We start from the raw sequence: 16,613 nt of genomic DNA, 5'->3' as shown, positions 1-16,613 counted from the left end.
ACGTAGTTTGGAAGAAGAAAGCTAAATAGACTGGGAATTACATTTTCTTTTACCGGATCGAAGGTTTCTTCGACTTAATGCAATCAATAAAACGCCACAACAAGAAGAAAACTCTAAATACTAATCATTAGTTGAATACCATTCAATATATTCGCCGTTTGTGTATACCTGTGTGTTCAATTAGCTATACACTTTTTGTGGAATGTTTTCGAAAAACACGCCATTGTGCAACGACAGCAACATGGAATTTGAACATCAGACGCTGTATGCGCTGTATGCGGTGCCATGTGTCCATGTTTGTGTAAGAGGCACGGAAAGTAAAATTTAAAATTGAAACATTGTTCCCACTTGGCAATGTATGTATGTACATATATTTGCACACACACACACACACACACACATGCACACACATGCACACATCTGTGCGCATTTGTAATCAACACTCGCTCGACTTTTTTATCAGTTTTTCGTTCCACTGCTTCGCTCCGCCCCCCTCTGATCTTTGCGCATTTTCATTGAATAATCAAGTGATGCTAAAAGACTGCTCCAAACTCCAGATAAACCCAAAGAGTTGTTGCCTTTTCCACTCCTCAGTTGTTGTTTGTTGCATACATTTACTTTAATTTCAAGAGACACTTTGAGATTTGTTTTCGTTTTAGATTCTTGAGGTTTGGGTTCGAGTCGGGCCTTCCACTCGTCTCATGTATGTAGAAATGAAATGCTGAGGATGCGATTTCTTTGGCATACTCGTATACACTTATATAAGTGTATTTGTACACACGTATACGTTAATATTCAAGGCTAGCCCCAGAAGCAAATGAAATGGAAACCTTAAAATAAAAACTCTGAGAATTCAGCAGAATTCGTCAGAAACGTTTCACATGCAACATTAACTTCGAGGCAATCTTGTGCAATCGCTTCTATGGGGAAAAACCAAGAGCCAAGAGCCAATAGCGAAGAGCGAAGAGGATGTCAGGTTGTAGAATTTAAAGCAAAAGAAAGCCAAAATAATAGCAATCGCAGCATCTGTGCGAGATTTTTGATTATTTTTACTGATATTCCCCTTTCTAACACAAGAAGGCACAGCATTCTCTTACAATCATAGCCCTGCTAAGATTTCTTGCACCAAAAGACAGTTCCCATCCGTTACAATTGCGAAATATAATCGTTGCGGATGTGAGTCATGCGATAGGGCTGGCCAGAAACAAAAATCCCAGTCCAGGGGCTCTACCAAGAACTGACTTGACTGATGCAGCAGCAACAGCAGCAAGAGAAAAAACAATAAGAGTTGGAGCTGCCAACGCCAACAAGATGAACAAGTTCAGGGCCAATAACTTGGGGCGAAGGCATGTGCTAAAATAGAACTGAACTGAGCTGAACTACGCCGGCGCAGACGTAGATCCAGAGACGAGAAGATGGGGGGAGACGAGGAGATGAGGAGATGAGGAGACGGAAAGGGAGACAAACAGACAGAGACGCATGCGTGCCTTGAACATTGTCCGCCCGTTGCCTGCCGATGCGTTCATTGACTTGTCAGTGTCGGTGTCGGTGTCGGTCCTTTGCTTAGAACTATCTAGCAGCTGAAAATTTACTGGACTGGACTGGCGTGCAACGACTTTACATTTTAATGACCCAAAACGCCAATGAACTGAAAATGGCAGCAAGGTGCAGCAAGAGGCGAGTGGTGAGTGGTGAGTGGCTTGTGGAGACTGCCAGAGCCAGAGCCAGAACCAGAGGAGCATTTAGTTGCTCTGCAAATCCTTAGCAACGGCGATTTTTGCGGTCGCCGAACCTTTTTCATTTCATTTCATTTCATTTATTCTCTTATTTCTCCGGTTATTTTTTTGTTTTTTGCTTCCATTGTGCCGCTGAAGCGAAAATTGTAGAGGAAGAGCTTAAAAGTGTGACCATCCTGCTTGCTAGCCAAGTCAGTGAACTGTGCCTGCCTGCCTGCTGCCTGACTTCCACGAAGGGTTAATGTGTGGACACATTCGACTATGGCTTTAGTTATAGTTAGCGAGGTGCGGAGAGATGGCTATTGTTGCCCAACGCACAATGGACAACAGACAGCAGACAGCGGACAGTGGACGACGAGCGACGAGCGACGAACGATGAACGATGAACGACGCGTCGGCAGGCGATGCCATTGAACGTTCTTGAAATGCGTCAAGTTCAGCGGCCCCAAGTGCATCGGAGGTTCGGTTAGGCCAGTTGCTTTTGACCGGCCTGGCAACAGCCCAGATCGTCAGATCATTGGCCGGCGCTCTCTGTCCCATCCTATGAAAAGGACATGAACCCAAGAAGCTCAAGCCACTTGCTGCCGTTGTTCGCTGCTCGCTGCTCGCCGCTCTGCTTGTCAATTGTGGATTATTTTTAAACTTGCCAGCTCCGTGGTTGCTCCATTATACACATACGTAGCGCATGCCCTCAGTCCATGAAAGCGCAAAAAGGGTTTCTCGACTTTCCGCCACGAAATGCAACAGACAAAGGCCAGTCTTACAGATTTCCAAAGAAACTAAAGAGCTGAACTATAATTAAAGAGGCTTTAGAGATTAGGAATGTTGAGTGTAAAATTTTACAACAAAGAGTGTTCCCTAATTATAAATTAAAATAAAATAAAAAACAAATATAATTATAATTTAGCATAATGTCCAGGGTTGCACTCAAAAGTGGCAGTTAGCGATAATTAAAGGAAACAAGTGAGAACGCTACAGTCGACCGAGCCCGACAGTGTTATACCCTCTACCCAGACAAATTTCTGGGACTCAGTTATATGCGCCCATAACAGAAGCAAAAAGAAGAAGAGCGTACCGGAGTGAAATCGTTTCGCTAATAAGTTTTCTTAGAATTGACCCATTCGGATGAAATTTAAAACAAAACTATAGAATTGTATATATGTAGATTGTGTGCAAAGTTTGGTTAATGTAGCTTTTGAAATATGGACAGTATTGAGAAAATTCTCTAGCGGGGGAAGGGGGGAAAAATTCCAAAAATAAAATAAACTCGACCTTTCTCGGACCGAGGAGAACCAACTTTGGTTATTCCAACTTTTATAGTTTCTGAGATCCTTGCGTTCATCCAGACAGACAGACAGACGGACAGACAGACGGACGGACGGACGGACATGTATCGATCGATTCGTCTCGTTTCGCTGATTAAGAAAATACTTTAAGGAGCCGGAGATGCTTCAGCTTTTGGCTTTGATATGAGTGTATTTGAAAGTCGGTGTTTATTCCCATTTGTATTATTATTTGCTTTTATTTTTTGGTTCGCTGGTGCCAGCATTTATGTTGCGCCCGAGGCTCAGTCCTTAGCGCATGCCCATCGTCTGCAAAACCTTCGCCCAGCTGGTCAATAAACTTTGCAGCGCGAACAACTATTTAAGGCGCATTTTTTCTAATTGGCTAATTGCGTTACTCGGCACAAGTGCCGCCTTCTGCGATGAACGCCCCACATCGTCATGATCGTTATTTGAGGCACACCTCTCGGCTCGAGTGGCCGCAATCCATGGGCTGCTACGTACTATACATGAATACCCATATGCTTACTATACTTGTATATGTAAGTATGTATGTATGTATGCTCGTGGGTATATTGATATAATGCGTCTAATCAGCGTATTGCAGGCACACGAAAATTTTTCGGACAATCATTTACACAAGTGGCTGCACACACACACTCATACACACGCACACTGGTAAGTATCTGTGTGTGTAATTGGGGCCAATGAGTTCGGTGTTGTGGGCTCACGTGGCGTATGCGCGTTCTTCTTATCATTTCAGCATTTCGTAAAAACGATTTTATTACAATTGCAACAGCAAGAACAACAACAAATTGGACTTCAACGAGTCGACGGTTCTTTCCAAACGCACGCAGCACCGATTTCTGATATTGCTATAATATATTATAGCATAGTACGATAGTATGAGAGTATGTATGTATGTACATATGTATGTACATATGTATGTACATATGTATACACATACATACATACATATATATGCAAGTGCTCGCCACTTTTATTTGCTTTGTGTACACACCACACATACATACATACATACATATTTTCGAAAGCGCATACTGCCGGAAAAAATGTGTCAAGGTAGTTTGCATGCTTTATTTTTTAACCCAATTTTCACACTGCGCTTCGTATTTTTATTTATATTTGATTGGGTTTTTGCCGCTATCGTTGTGGCCGTTTCTCATCAACATCACCGTTGTTGTTGTTGCTGTTTCCGTGGCCATTGTTGTCGCTGTTCTTGTCTATGCATGCACACTCGCACAACACTATTATAAAATTGGACAACACATTTTTGCGCCGCTGGTAGAAATTCAATAGCTCTAAAATAATTTACAAAACTGCAACGCTGCGCTATTTTTACGTTTGTTCAATTCATTTGTTTGCACAAGTGGATGTGTGTGTGTGTGTGTGTGTCTGTGTCTTTGTGTGTGTGTGTAGAGCATCTCATATTTGGTTTATTTTTGTTGCAACACAAAGTCCAAGGTTGAAGGTAATTGAAATTTTGCATTTTCCTACATTATTCACATACAATGGAATTTAAAATTGCTTTTCGAATTAGTCCAAAGCATTTTATTACACACCAAAGCCAAGGGCTCGATTTTAAAAAAGGGCTTGGCCCGGCCCGTGCACAAGCCACTGCATCGACAGGTCATGATTGTACAGATAAACGAGCCATGGATTAGTTATACATGAATGAAATAAATGACTAAAACACTATCAAAATTCATATGACTTGGCAATTCTGGCAGCCATTACACATACGTACTCGTATACTTGTATTATCTTGCATTTTCCCTATGTTTGACGCAAATATTAAAGAGCAAATATTCCACACATTTCACTTTTGTAGCCAATATTTGAGGGCAGTAATTGCATCAGAAAATTTCAACTCTGAAACTAATAATAATGCCTAATATTTGCTTCAAAGATAATGAGAGTGCCACGTGCGACCTAAAGAAAAATGCTTTTCGGGTCACTCTCCAGTCGCTACGTTTTGCTCGTTATCTCGAAAAATGCGAGCTCACACGTCCGCCATGAAGTTTGGATTCAAAGATTTTGTACGACACCAGTAATCAAATCTAGTTGTTAACATTTCAACCCTTTTTCATTTTATTTGACACACACGCAACTTATTGCTAAACGGCAAAAGAAACGCTGTCCACAACTACTTTATTTTATTATACTATACATTGAAATATAGTTGGAGAGAGAAGAAAGTTCATTTATTCTTGAAATGAAAACGTTACATTTATAGGTTCTATCTACTATTAAGTTCCAGTTAAGCTTAATTTTTTGCTTGGACAAGTCCCGCAGGATTCAATATTTTGTCCACTGTGCACTGCCAGCAAATAATTGTGTTACACATTTTTGTACATTTTTTAGCTGTCCAAATATAAAAATGGTTCACTGATTGCATCAAAGACTTTCAATTAAAATCAATATTCATTCAATCCGACAAAATGTTGCTATTTCATATTCTACGATAACTCTGTACAAGTATAATAACAATTAGAGGTAAAAGAAGTACACTTATTCCTCCAAAAGGTAGATAGTGAAAATGTTTATTATTTTCAGAATAAATGATATAATTTATTTGTATAGAAGCTTAAGCTTTAACAGGCCCTTTTCTAGCAATGCAATTCTTCTCTTTTTTAAACAAATTTCTGCACTAAATATAATATACAATCGAATTGACTGTCCCACAGACATATACATGGCAACTTTGGGTGTACAAGTAGCTAATTACTTCTCTGGATGCCACCACTTTTTTGGCCAGTTTCGAACTAAAAATAAGTCAATGTCCGATTTTATATTCAATTTACCGTCCATTCTACTATATATAGAATTATCTAGGGATGTACCAGTAGTTAGTTACTTTGCTAGATACAACAATCTTCTTTTGAGTCATCATGTATTTCTGCGACAAAACTATATTTTTTAAGCTACTTTTTACTAACAAAAAAATTGTCAAGGATTTTCAAAAGATGTTCTTCTCCCAATTCTACTATTTTTGCGCTCAACTGCGCGCTCTTCAATTTATTAGACAGTTCCAGTTCATTTTCCATAAACTATAAACTATAAAGAAAATTGTAAAGCCGGCAATGAAAAAATATTTAAGCTAATAGTACACCGAATATTTCTGTGTTAAATAAACGGCCGCTTTAGAAATGCATTTTTTATTTTTCATTTTCAAAAAAGTACATACTTGTAACTTATTTGTTTATTTATATATTTATTTAACATATAATATAATATTTATTTAACATATAATTGCAATTTAAATGCCTTCAGCTTCCTATATGTACAGAAAAATTAATCTAATATTAAGAGATGAATGAATCAATAGCATAATTTTTAAAGTATATGTATGTTTAAATGTATATATGTGTGAGTCCAATGATGGGAATGCTTTAATGGTATGGAATATTTGGGGGCTTTGGCTGGGATAGAAGGAGTTAGGGATTGATATTACCAAAGACTTGTTTTCTGATTGCTGGGAGGGCTATAAAATTGTTAAGCAAATGCTCGACTGTTGGTTGAACATTTTGGCAGCAGACTTGGCCGTTGCTGGGTAGTGATGGGAAAATGTAGTGCATATGTGTGAAATTAGAGTGTCCTAGTCTAAGTCTAGAGAATTTGACTTGGTCGTGCCTGGGAAAATGCAGTTCCATATGTCGGAAAATATATCTGCGTGAAATCTTATCGAGATTTATATGTTGGCACCACTCTGAGGGTTAAGGATACGTTTGCGGCTATAGCTCTAAAACTAAGTTTAGTAGTTGAAGTTGAACAAATTCATTTTTAATTCTTTTTTAATTTCGTGTAATAGCTAGATCATATTACTCCTCTGTGGAGAATTAGCAATAATATATTCCATTGAAAACGTTGTCTATATCTCTCGAAGTATACAACGTTAAATATGTTTCTTTTTCTTTTTATTGTGTCTGATTGTGATTTTTTCTTTGCTTTAGTAATTACTTGTTCTCTTGTGTGTGTGTGTGTGTGTGTGTGTGTGTGTGTGATTAGCGTACGAAATCAAATACAAATTTTACAAATACCTTGACATCTTTCATAGAGCAAGCGCGCGTTCATTTAACCCATCCAACAACAGCAGAAAATACAACAACAACTGCGACAGCCGCCAGAACGTGCCAGCCAAACAGCCAGTAGCTTCAAGTATCCACCAGATACTTTGAATGTTTAAGAACACACCGGCACGAAATAAAATAAAATAAAAATAAATTAAAAGAATTTACATTTGGTCACATTTTCATTTCATTCTCGATTTCATGTGCGACTGTGATTGTGACTGTGACTGTGATTGTGACTGTGACTGCGGCCACTTGCCAGCCATCGACCGCGCCGCGTAGTTACTTTTTTTAGCCGCTGCTCGGACTCGGGCTTAGTGCGAAAATTAGCATATTGCTGCACTGGCCAACAGCCATGTGGGTGCCCAGCCCGTATCCAGTTATATGATATGCATGCCTTTCGATTTTCCAAATACCATTTAGCTTCTTAAATACATGATCAGTATGATATTTCAGTACAAGAGCTCCTGAACGATAATATGAATATCTGGCCCTGAATATAATTTCTAGCTGTGCCTTTGGAAGGAAGTGATTTGTCTTTTATTCTTTAATTTCAAATCATTTGAAGCTAGATTGAACAAGTTTGAAGTCCTCAATGAAGTGTGTGGAAATATTTGTTAATAATCTTGATACTCTTTTACCAATCAATTATAGTATATTTCAATAATATTTGAAGAAAAAGTTTTTCAATTTCTACTTTCACATACACGTATCTATGAAAGAAAAGAAAGAGAAAAACTAACCAGCACGTTGGCTCCATGCATTAATATTAGTCAAATGTTTTATTATCAATTAAAAAATGTTATCCTATAGCCAGATGGAAAGCCAACCAAATACGGGTATATATAGTACTATATGTTTGAAAATTCACCCCCTTTATTTACAATAATAGCCAACTTTTAAACAAATTCGCTAATATAGTTAGATGGTTCAGTAATGCAGCTGCGGTTAGCAATTAAGTGTTCCTTTGGATTCGAGAAGGAGAAAAGAACCTCGACACCAATCGAACAATTTGGCAGGATCGAAAAAAAGGAATATCTGACACAGTACAGATAAAAGAATAAACTAATCGTAGGTTGCAAAGAAAAGGGCTGCGTTTGAAAAATACAAGTAGCTGCAATCGAAAGGAAGAACAATGAAAACTAACAATCGAGCAATTCTTAACGTAAATCATTTTTTAAAACAATTCAAATTCGGTGTTGAAGTTGTGTTTGGGGCAGAATTTGTTAGTGGGTGGCAGCAGGGGCTATTGTTTTGCCATTAACTCACCATTACAAACGACTTATATTTCTCTCATTTTGTAGTGCAGTGTAAGCGTCAGTCAAGCCAAACAAAAACTCAAACTCAAACTACACTCGTACATGTCAAACGATGGCGGCGCAAGCGAGCGGCCAGCAAGATCGTAAAAAAATTGTCTCTGAAAAGTTCTGCCACAGAGAAGCGAGCTGCAAGCTGTTAGCCCGCAACCACCGACTGCCAGCCACAGTGGCTGCTCTGCGGCTGCGACGACGACTTCTGCTGCTTATGTTGCTGTTGTTGTTGTTGTTGTTGCTGCTGCACCACAATTTGCAGTTGCGCGCTCAGTTCAATGGCTTTTGCGCCATTTTAAGATCAATGCACCTCAGCAGCAGCGGCAGCAGTGGCAGCACAAGTCGAATGAGCAGTCTGTGCGGGTGAGGTGGTGGTAGTAATAGTGGTGCTGGTGGTGCTGTTGGTGGTGGTGGTGGTGCTGGCTTGGTGGTGGCTTGGCGGACGACAGGGGACAGGGTAGTAGACTGTGCGCCTGCGTTTTGTCTAGCGATCGAAATCGAACACGCGGCTGCTGTTTGGCCGATGTGGTGATCTAGTGATCTCTAAGTCGATGCCGAAGTCGAAGTCGGCGCGCAAAAAACCTTGCGCATGAACGAATCCATGGACATGGACACACACTCGCTTTGGGTCTTGGCTCCGGTTGTGGTTGTGGCTCTGGTTGTGGTTGTGGGCCGCAGGTGAACCACCGCGTGCAATTATCAAAAAACAAAATAAAATACTTAAATACCAACAATAACACACAAATGCAAATAAAACTAATAAAAAAAATTGGCAAAAACTAACATGCAAAATAAACAAAAATTCAAAGCTCGCGGAAATTTTTTTTGCATGCATTTTGGCATGAAATGCAATTTTCAAAGTTGAGGGGATTTTTTTTTTTTGTATGTGACAGTTGCTGTTCTTGTTGTTGTTGTTGCCGTGCATGCTACGAATGCAAAGTCGAGCCGGCCGGGCTCAATCCGGGCCTCTCTAGCCGGTTGCCGGTTGACAAATTGCCGCCTCAACTTGTTCTGACATTTTTATTTGAGCGATTTTTGTTGTTGTTGTTGTTGTTGGCTTAATGAATGTGGCAACATTCTAATTTAAATTGCGCGCCACACATTGTTTCGACACCTGCTAAACACACACAAACATAGCCACATAACCACTCACAGTGAGCCAAACATGGATACATTTGAATTCATTTAATGAAGTCATCGCAAAAAATAAAAACTGCATCGCATTTATGACAACGATTCGGAATGCAAATGAAAAGCATTTGGTACAGTTTGCTCAAGAATTTCAATTGATTTTTGTACAGAAGTTCGCAGCAGAAGGGTTTTCAAAAGAATCGCCAAAAAAAGATTAATTGTTCAGTCAAAAATATTTGGTTGGGAATATTTTTCGCTCTATTTCTTTTGCTCATCGTCTATTAAAAGCTTAAACATTTTCATAGCTTTTTGCGACAATTCAATAGAAACTGGCTTTATTTAAATATATGCAAAAGAAAAACTAAAAACTCCTTGAACGACTCCAGCACGTTTGGAGAAAGTCTTTGGCCTTCAGGCAAGTTGTTTCCCAAAAAACATTGAATAATTGTATGCCGTTCTTTTCTGTTATTGTTTCCATTTTTGTATTGTTGCTTGTAACTTGTATGACAGTGTAATACATAAAAATATTCTACAATCGATTATTTGATTCTTCAATCTTTGCCACTACTATAGTATACAAGTATGGAGAGAATCCTGAAAACCAATTGTTTTATCGACTCCATCGGAAGTTAAATGGTTGTTAAAATTTTGAAATTGTTGATTTTAAATACTTGTATGTATATTATTTTGGAATAATTAATTAATTTGCCCTTAACGAACTAAATCTGACTACTTAGAATTGGAATTTTCGAATATATAAACAGATAATATATTATCGTTTATACTATAATTTGTATTATTAAAACCAACCGAAATAATGAGGAAAAGTTTACAGTCAGCTTTTTTATTTATCTGTATTTTATTTGTATATATTCACCTTAATTATGCTGTTAATATTTGAATAACTTAAACTAAGCTTACAGCAAAATACAATTGCAGCTTAAACGAGGAGTTTAGTTCTATTTACATTTTATATTATTTATAATTTATATGAAGAACGTCAGCAGCAGAATACATTCAAGAGCTATTTCTAATAAATGATTATTTGTAGGACAGGAATGACATAGTAAATTCCATTTATTTCAGTCGAAAGCCAACATTTAAAATCCTTAGTCTTTAACTTGCATCTTAACGCATTTCTTTTGATTTCATTTGATTTATTGTTCTGCTTCCGATGTGTTTATAATTGATTTAAGGAATGCTTCTGCAAAGAACAAACTTTATAAATGTTTTTAATTAAGTTTGCAAGTTCAGTCGCAAAGAACTGGAAAAGAAAACACATGTGCGAGCACGAGTTGCACTTGCATATCCTGTAGATGCTCTCGTGTAAAAGCCAGAGTTACTTGTAATTGGGTTACATCTAAATGGTAACTACTTGTATGTATGCATGTATGAGAAGAAAAAACCTGAGCAGTCTAAATATCGAAATCTTTTGGCAGCTACCCAGCCATATCGGCATTCAGAGCTTTGTTGGAAGGCATGGTATCTGCAAAGCGAATTGTTAGATACAATGCGATGTGTAACTATCGAGCCACACTTGCCGGTATGGCTGACTTATGGCGGCTAGGCGCTATGGCGGCCGGTTGGACAGCTGGACGGCTGGACGGCTGGCCAGTCGGACCAACCGATAGCCGGACTTATGTGGAGCAACAACGTTTTATGCTAATTCCAAGGTTCTGCATTGGGTCAACGTCACAGCGACGCACGGCATGGCAAAGCTCAGTTAAACGAATTGAATTGAATTGAATTGAATTGAATCGAAACGAAACGAAACGACATCGACATCAGCTTATATCAAAGCCTCATAATCGTTAATAACGCGCTATCTAATCATCGCATTTATATATGCATAAATGTGTATGAGTTCAAAAATCATATGGAATGGGAACTCAGATGACAGAGATGAAAAACAAAACAAATACAAAAACAAAAACAACAGCAACGGTAACAGCAACAAAACAATATCATGATTTGATTTCGATTTCGATTTCCTATTGAATGCGTTCATTGATCTCAACAGACAACTTGACAGAATTCTTGGACGGCCGCCTAAGGGCAGCATTACAAAGGAAATCTACTCAAGGTTATAGTGTCATTGTGTCTCACCGATGTCGTTGCCGCCGCCGCCGCCGCCGCCGCCGCCGCTGTTAATGTCAATGTTGTTGAGGTATCTTCTTGGGCCGCCAGACAATTTATGGTATTTTCATTTCCGACTAGGGCAATGAAAAATATTTGAATGCTAACATCACACAAGGTCGCAACTGTTTAGGCTCTTTTTCCAAATTTAATTACATTACATCCAAAAATGTCAGCAATTTGAAGCAGAACTTAATACCTACAATCTGCATGGATCCTAAATAGTTTAGATCCTATCTGAATGGGTAGCTCAGTGCAGCTTCCGGTCGCAGGTGCAGTCTGTGTTTTGTAACTCAAAGGGGTAAAAAGTTGGAGAGAAATGAATTCTTTTTCCAACTATTCATATTCACTATTCACTTTGAATATGTTGATACCCTTTTTTCAACACTCATTATAAATACTGGCACTGGCTTAACAACATAGAGAGAATTTGCTGTGAAGAATAACATTTTGAATACCATTTTTCCTTTCATTCAACTAAAGAGGGAGCAGGAATAATCATCAGCTTCAGCTTGGAACTACAAATGGCTTGGAAGTCCTCCCAGTTTTTTCTAAGCATTACAACATTTTCACTAACACTTCAATTTGACTAAAGGTGGAAGTGGTGTTTCTTTTTCTTGATATCTGCATTACATATCCTAATAGTTATCCTAATCTATTTACCAACTCTTCGATGCACCCCAGCAGAGACCAAGCGAATGTAAGCGGCACACCCCATAGCCACCAGAATTGGAAAATAAATTCGACTAGCTCATAGGCAACACAAGTTCAACTTCTTGTTTTCACTGCAACTTTCAAATCCAATTTTTTCACACGCAATATGTAAGTAGCCTTCATTATTTCCAAACACATTTCAATATAATTTTTATGTGAAATTTCAAAAATTATATCAACAAATCTTGATTCCAAATATAATACTTAAAAACATCATCGGCTAATCGGCTTCAAAAAAAAAAAAAAACCAGCTTATTTTTCTGGTTTCTGAAATTATACGCGCGCATATTTCCTACAATCGATATCTGCATATACTATACACAGATGATATGCAAAATGTTATCATCATAGTGGCACTGCATTAAGTATTTATATCTACTTGTATTGCCCTTGGACTAGGCATTGGATAGTGACAGGATTCGTGCCATTGGCTGCCAAGCTCAACGCTCAATTAATTGTGCAACACCCTTGACTAGCAACTTGCACCGACCGAAGCCCTCACCCCAGGCTGTTGGGCTGTTGTATCTGAATCGCTTCGATTTACATGAATTGCGCCTGAGCAATTACAATGTCAACGATTCAATTGACAATTCAATTACAAAGACAAATTTCAATTTTAATGTGACACTTGAATAACACAAATAGCAACAAAATGTATGCAATACAGCCCTGAGCTAGGGGGAAGAACTGCAGTGGGAGCTTTGGCTCTAGCTCTGGCGTTGACAACTGCGCCGCATTATACTATAGAAACTGACAAATCTGAAACGATCGACACGCAATTGGGACTTAGACGCTGACCCCTACAAGCCCCCTAACCAACCTAAGATGCGCTTCGCATGCAAATTAAATCACATGTGCGAGCATTGTGCCAGCTTAATAGGTGCACGTGATGTAATTGGCAATGGGGGATGCTTCGTACTTACGTTTTAACTTAATGTAATTCACATAAATCCTGATCAAAATATTCACAATGCAGATGCTGATAAACTGGCATGAGGTTGGAGAGAAAGCGCCACACACCGCGAAATAAGAGCCGAAGGTAGGGAACAAAGGCTGTGAAGAGCATCGAAGCTTTGCTCTACAAAGGTTCTCGGATCTCAGGACTCCACGATAGATCCTGTGGAACAGATATTTGGCACAAAAAAGCAGACAGGAAATGGTATAACTTTGCTGGAAACTGCAATATCTTCCAGGCACAAGATGTCTCCATAAGAAAGGAAGATCCTCAAACGCCACTAACTAAGGAACAGCGTATTAATATTTTCAGCTGAACAAATGTCCTTGTTAGCAATGAGGCAGAGCTGCTTACCTAATGGATGCAGACAACCGCCCGAAAGAAGGTTGATGCCAACAAGCTACGCATTACAACAGGCGACAGATGAAGGAAATGCAAAGAACCAGAAGCGATCGAAACGGGAAACGCCCCGAGCACTGAGTCCAATTTTTAGGTTATTATTCAGCTTGTGCAGAACAAAGCAAAAACCAGGCGCAATTTTTCGATTAAAGTGCAATGAATCGTAAATTTGGGAATATTTTACAAAATATCAATAAATTTTACAGAAGATTTCGATAAATTCACTCACTTTTTTGACTGCGACACGAATTTTGGATGGTCAACCAAGTCATCATGGCCATTTTTTCATCACGTATACCACCCGTAGACTCTGCCACAAGATAAACAATTATTGCTCTAAGCCTGTTTCATCAATTGAAACGTTTCGGAAAATGCTTTACCGAGTTCAAAACAGAACTTAATATTTCGATCGTATTGTGAAGCAAATGACATGCAATTTTTACTGATAGTTGGAAAGCGATGTGCCTGAGCCACATACTGATGTCACTATAGGAATATGTTACACTTGGTCGACTATTCTTGAGTCTTTCTTAGTTATTCATTTGAAATTATAACGCATTGTAGATCTCTACATATACTTCCAGACTCCATTTATTGGCAAAACAATAAGAAAAACAGGAAACAACGCTGGTGAAATGTCTCTTATTCGGGAAAGCACTAGCCCCAGCCTCGTAAGCCAGGCAATGCTTAAAGTGCATGCGTTGGAAGGCAGAAGAAAAGTGGGCTTTAGAAAATAAATTTGAAACAAGAATTGTTGTTAGTATTAAAACAAAACATTTGCTCTCTATACAAAAGAAATCTACATTACTTGTATGACATTAGACCAATAAATAAATGATATAAATTCTCAAGCAACTATAAATTCTCTCAACTAGAACAGAATCTTTGATATCATTACATTTATTGAAATGTTATGTTATTTTTCATGCCACAAATATCTTATTTATTTATTTTAGCATTGCGAAAATGCTTAGTTGGCAGGACATATTAGGGAAGCACATTCGACCCCATATAGCATATATATTTTTAAGACATGCCCATCCGTTCGTCTTTCATAAAAATCGCCTAGATTTCCGAGGTTTTGAAAACAACAAAGTTGCAAGAGAGATAGAGATATGCCAACGGAGATCAAGTAAAAATGTTTCCATAGCCTCCGACATTAACATTTTCCGCAACAAGTTGAAGCAGCAGCCAAAAATAATACAAGTAAGGCCAACCAAGCGTTGAGGCGACCAGATGACCTGGCATAAAAATGTTGAGGCTACTGCAATATTTTCACCTTATGGGGGTGGTGAGGGGAGGGGGGAGGTTGGGAGCCTCGAAATGCACACTCACACAATTTTTTGAGGCCAAATTTAATTGCAACAACAATTCGACAGGCAACTTGCGGCAGCAGCCTGAAATGTAGAAAATTGGCAACTGAGAGATAGAGACAGCAAATAAGAGGAAGAGAGCGAGAGAGAGAGAGAGAGGTAGCTACAATGTCTTGGACCGTTCGGCAGAAAGTCGCCAAAATGGCAGCAATAATTGCCGAATATTCTCTGCCGCGCTCGCCCCGTCTCTTTCTCTCCCTCTCTCTCGCACTGTCTCTCTGTCCGGCCGCCCGTTCATTCGTTCGTTCGCCTGTCTGTCCGTCTGTCTGTCTGTCCGCCTGCATGTCTGTATGTGTATTTGTTCATTATTATTTTATTATTTCAGCTCTTTTTGCTACTTTCGCAAAGTAATTGACATCAATTTGGCAACGCGTTGCATGCGACGATAAAACTGGTAGCTGGAGACGACTCCTCTTCCCCAGCTTCTGCTTTTGCCGCTTTTGCTGCCGCTGCTTCCTCTTCTTCTTCTTCCTTCTTCTCAACTGCATTTCCATGTCGAGAACTAAAATTAAAAATGCCTAAAAATAAACAGCCCTGGGGCGGGCGACCCTGCAATGCACGCAAAGGCAACAACAGTAACAACAATAACAACAGTACCGCCACCAACAACAACAACAACAACAACAATTAGGCTCAGCTCCAGTCGAGTGTCGGGCATTGATAAATTGGTGAAATGCAATTAGCCACCATGGCCAAAAAGCTGCGTCAAGTGTCGGGTCAGGTGTGGATGCCTCTGTGTGTGTGTCTCTCTCTCCCTCTCTCTCCCTCTCTCTCCCTCTCTCTCCCTCTCTCTGGGTATCTGTGTTTGTGTTCGCATCTGTCTCTCGCTATGTAATTGCCTTATAACGGTATTATCGAAGGTGCCACAGACAGTTAATTACAGTTGCCCCCACAGTGAAAAGTCTTCCAAATGAACAATCGCCGAACTAATTCCTAGTCTACCTGAAATCGTCTGACTATATAGGTAGTTATAGCGTATGTCTAGAAAGGCAATTTCAAATTACACGAAAGAGTAAAGAGAAAGGTGAAGCCATGGCCACACAGCGGAGTACTAGATGGTAGCGTCAAGCTCCTATACGGATGTCATTTTTAAATATTTTAATAAAATTGAAAAATCTCTTGACTATATCACATAGCTCACATATAGTTATAGAATGTATTCGGTACGACCCTCTCACATTTTCGAATTAAAGTTAAAGGCAAGGCTAATAATAATAATATATAATATGTATGACCTAGGCTTATAATTATCATGAATGTAATTCAAAAAAAGAACATACATACTTGTATATCGAATGCGTAATATAAAATAAATATTTGGCAGCATTATCTGCAAAAAATACTTTCTAATTGCAAACCTATTTCCGTTTACAAGCACAGCACCAAATAATCATACAATATAATAATAAAAGCCACTTTTTTCCTATTCTGCTACCAATATGGTTGAAAATTAATGGGGACTACAAGAATTGTCCATAGTACTAT

Source organism: Scaptodrosophila lebanonensis, unplaced genomic scaffold (assembly GCF_003285725.1).
Source record: "Scaptodrosophila lebanonensis strain 11010-0011.00,11010-0021.00 unplaced genomic scaffold, SlebRS2 tig00000159-arrow-arrow-pilon, whole genome shotgun sequence".
Taxonomy (NCBI): domain Eukaryota; kingdom Metazoa; phylum Arthropoda; class Insecta; order Diptera; family Drosophilidae; genus Scaptodrosophila; species Scaptodrosophila lebanonensis.
This window is presented reverse-complemented; position numbering follows the sequence as displayed.